Raw genomic sequence first — 5,000 nt, forward strand, 5'->3', positions numbered from 1 at the left:
ATAAGAATATTTTTCTCGTTCAAGGGTTCTTCAAGACAACCCCCCCCCCTCCTAAACAAAAGATCACAACATACTATTAATGGAAATTCTGTTGATGACAGCTAGTTAAGAATGCTTGAAAGGGGCTTCTGGCCAAGCCTGTCTTTCAGATGATAAAGACAGCAATTTTTATTTTTTTTCAAAGATGATTTCAGCAAAGTTTTGACAGGTGGACAGATGATATTTGCAAAGATTGGCAATCTTCGTGGCTTATTCTTCTTCGTCTTTTAGGACACATTCATTTTTTTTTTTAAAGGGAGAGGTTGGGGAGGGGGAGAGTATTAGCAAGAATGAGTCACATTCAAGACATACGCGGATTATAGACTTTGGGTAATGAAATGGAAAACTGGAATAAAGGAACATTATATATATTCTCGGTGCCAATAAAATAATTTGAAAAAAAAAAAAAGAAATGAAAAACTTAATATATGGGTACTGAAATGAAAAAAAAAAAAAAAAACAGGAATAAGGGAGCATTATATATATATTCTCAGTGGGAATAAAATAATTTGAAAAAATTGAAAAACTTAATATATGGGTAATGAAATGGAAAAAAAACAGGAATAAAGGAGCATTATATATATATATATATATATATATATTCTCAGTGCGAATAAAATAATTTGAAAAAAAATTAAAAACTTAATGTATGGGTAATGAAAAAAAAACAGGAATAAAGGAGCATTATATATATTCACAGTGCAAATAAAATAATTTGAAAGAAAAAAATGAAAAACTTAATATATGGGTAATGCAATGAAAAACAGATATAAAGGAGCATTATATATATTCTCGGTGCAAATATAATGTAAAAAAAAATGAAAAACTTAATATATGGGTAATGAAATGAAAAACAGGTGCAGATAAAATTTGAAAAAATGAAAAACTTAATATATATTTTCAGCTGCCAGTTTAATACTTCAGATTAAGGAGAATCTATAGGATTGAGAAAACGAAATACGAGCGAGATCATAAAAAAAAACCTACTTATTACTTGACATGATAATGTATACAGCAGGATATACTCGATTATTTACACATGTGATTGAACGAGAGAATGAATAAATTCAAGTCTAAATTCATAATAGTTAGGTTATGAAAATTAGCATTAGAGAAAATACACATCATATAAATATATCTATCTATATGTATGTATGTATGTATGTATATATATATATATATATATATATATATATATATATATATATATATTGTGTGTGTATATATAACACCACTCTTCACCCTTCAAAGCGTTGGCATCGCCACCCGCGATTTAATAACAAAGTCTCTTCAGCATATTTAAATCCGAGTATCTTTGCTCTCCATCATCAAATCTGCATACGCCCTTTTATGCATTCTTCTCCCGAAGATACCTCGTACTTAGACAAAGCTTGGATTCAACCTCCCCATGGTGTCACAATTCCATGAATTCTTGATGTGCACACCTCGAATGACGAGATGCAATGCGCATGCCCAGTTTGCCATGAACGAGGGAGGAGCGCTGTGGCCTACACTGTCCATCTTTGTATCCGTCATTCGACAAGTGGCCATTTGCCAGGGAGCTTCCTTGGCAGGGAGGTGGCTGAACTATAGCTACACTTGAAAGTGTCTTGTATTTTTATGTGAGTATGAACAAGATGTAAAGGTTTTAAGGGCATGTGAGAGAGAGAGAGAGAGAGAGAGAGAGAGAGAGAGAGAGAGAGAGAGAGAGAGAGAGAGAGAGAGTTACAAGGACTCAATGAGTTAGTCCATCCGCAGACACTTGAAAGTGTCAATATTTTTATGGTGAGTGTGAAGAAGATGTACAGATTTCAAAAGCAATAGAGAGAGAGAGAGAGAGAGAGAGAGAGAGAGAGAGAGAGAGAGAGAGAGAGAGAGAGAGAGAGAGAGAGAGAGAGAGAGATAGTTACAAGGACTTTGGATGTCTCAAAGACTTTAGTCCATCCGAGGAGACTCCATTTCCTCTTGGGTAGAGCGAATTAGTTTAAACATTTATAGAGTTTTTATGATTTTGTGTAACTTATTCTTGAATTTCTCGACAGTGTTAATGTTCACTATATCCACTGGAAGTCTGTTCCATGTATTTGCTATTTTGTATGTCAAGAAATCACCACATTGAGTGGTGGTGTAGCTTTTCAATTCCAGTTTATATCATGTTACCTCAGGACTGATTTGTGCTAAGCTTTGAGGTTGCTGTAGTCTACATTTGTTATTCCTTTAAGAATTTTGAATGTCTCTATTATCTGCCCCGTTAGTAGAGAGAGAGAGAGAGAGAGAGAGAGAGAGAGAGAGAGAGAGAGAGAGAGAGAGAGAGTTTTAATAAAAACGACCATAATAATTCTAGAAATACCCATTAATTGTATTATATATACATATATATATACATAAATATATATATATATATATATATATATATATATATATATATAAATATATATATATGTATATATACATATATATATATATATATATATATATATATATATATAGGCTATATAAATATATACATATATATATATATATATATATATATATATATATATATATATATATATATATATATATATATATATATATATATATATATATATATATATATATATATATATATATAGTATATACAGTATATAGGTAGTAGGTTGACCACGAGAGTTATGGGGGTCCTTTGACTGGCCAGATAGTACTTCATTGGATCCTTCTCTTTGGTTACGGTTTACTTTCCCTTTGCTTACACATACACTGAATAGTCTGGTCTATTCATTACAGATTTTCCTGTCCTCATACATCTGACAACACTGAGATTACCAAACAATTCTTCTTCACCCAAGGGGTTAGCTACTGCACTATAATTGTTCAGTGTCTACTTTTCACTTGGTAAGGGTAGAAGAGACTCTTTAGCTACGGTAAGCAGCTTTTCTAGGAGAAGGACACTCCAAAATCACATTAAGCTACTATTAATATTCTGTAAAAGAGAATGAAGAAAAATCTCCAGTATATAATAAATCTCTCTTACTGCAATCAAGAATGAACAAGGATCTTTACTTATATCTTTTAAAATGTAACCAGTTTTAATAGAGATTGTGAGTTGGTAACAATCTATGAATTGTAGTAAGTCTCATTATGTAGTTCATAAAGGCACAACTATCCTCCTCTCGTAGACCTCCAAGACCCCTTTAAAGGTTTAAATGTCACTCATGAATGGCAGAGGCAAGGGACAGTGACATTATCCTAGCAAACAGGGCAATGCTCTAGAGATTGACCATATGTATAGGATCAGCACCCAAGTCCCCTTTCCAGCCCAGCTAGGATCAAGGAGGACCAGGCAATGCTTGCTGATGAATCAGCAGAGAGACCTATAGGCTCCCTCAAAACCCTCATCCTTAAGATCAAGGAGGGCCGGACAATGGCTGCTGCTGACTCAGCACATAGAACTATAGGATCACCCAAACCCCATTCTTAGCTAACAAGGATGGCGAGGTTGCAGCGACTAAAGAAACTAACGAGTTTGGGCGAGACCCGAGCCCCAGTCTGGCGATCACCAATCAGGGACGCTACCACATCGGTCATCACAACCCTAGTAACAATGGTAAATTTCTGTCCTGAGATTTATCATCAAGAAGAAGAACTAAAAATTTCAAAAGGAAATTATAGCAATGAAGTGACACTGTCTACACAAACCCAACAAATACAGGGAGGTGCAGATTTCCAGAAGGATTCTGCCTGGTCGCATAGGCCTATAAGAGATCGACAATTAATGTTTATTAATTAAACTGGGACGTACTTTCAATGCTCAAGAAGGAAGATATGATCGAAAATTTCATTACAGAAAATAGCCCCCCCCCCAAAAAAAAAAAAAAAAAAAAAGACTAAAAGGAGATTCAAAGCTCCATCTAATTAGGGAACTATGGAACCACATACAAATAGGACGCTCAATCCATCGAAGTGATCATCCGGAGAGGAATTCACGCCACTAACACAGACCAGAAGGTAGAATTGAGGGTCACCTGTCTCTTAAAACTGATCGTACAGTTGGTTTCATTAATTCCAGTAGGCTACACCTCACGGTAAGTTAAAGAGACGTCTGACAGCAGCTGTACAGGTAACGCTGTTTTTAGCAAAAAGAGACTGATGGTATTCCTGTCTGTAAAACAAAATAGCTGAGCTTATAAATACGTGATCAGAAGCATTTTTATTAATTTTACGTAGGGCTGTTAAGCAAAACACAATATTTATTGATAGAGCTCTTCCTAAATGCGTACCGGAATTAAAGAAGCCAATTGTACTATATGCGAGAAACAACAGACTTCTCCCTGCTAAAAGAAAAAGGAGTCAAGACCAATAATTTACATACCCAGAGGTTATCTTACAAACTTCCCTCAGTAGGAATCTGCACTATTATTGAAATAAGGGGAAATTTTTCAACATTATGGGAGTACACGAACCATATAAGTAAGATCTGTAATCAAAGAAAGCGCCGGAACACCCGAAGATCTTAGTTTGCATCAGGAGAAAATATATATATATATATATATATATATATATATATATATATATATATATATATATATATATGTATATATATATATATATATATATATATACAGTATATATAAACCCAAAAATAAGAGTATTGACAGCATATTTGCCCGTTCGAAAGCATAGGGCTTTGAGGCTAGACTTTGCTGTCAAAATGTGGACTCGTATTCATGGTTTCGAATGAATCAAGAGGTCTATACAAAGCTACTCATTCCTCAATAAATTTTTCTACTCTCGTCGTTGGGAACTGTTTTGACAAATAGCCTAGGCATGGGGTCCCTTTTAGGGACTCTCTTTGCAAACATTTTAAAAGGTTTAAAGACCGCTCATGAATAGCAGAGGCAAGGGACAGTGACAATGCCCTAGAGAATGACCATATATACATATTATGAGCACCCAAGCCCCCTCTCCATCAAAGCTAGGAC

The sequence above is a fragment of the Palaemon carinicauda genome, chromosome 2 (assembly GCF_036898095.1).
Source record: "Palaemon carinicauda isolate YSFRI2023 chromosome 2, ASM3689809v2, whole genome shotgun sequence".
Lineage (NCBI taxonomy): Eukaryota > Metazoa > Arthropoda > Malacostraca > Decapoda > Palaemonidae > Palaemon > Palaemon carinicauda.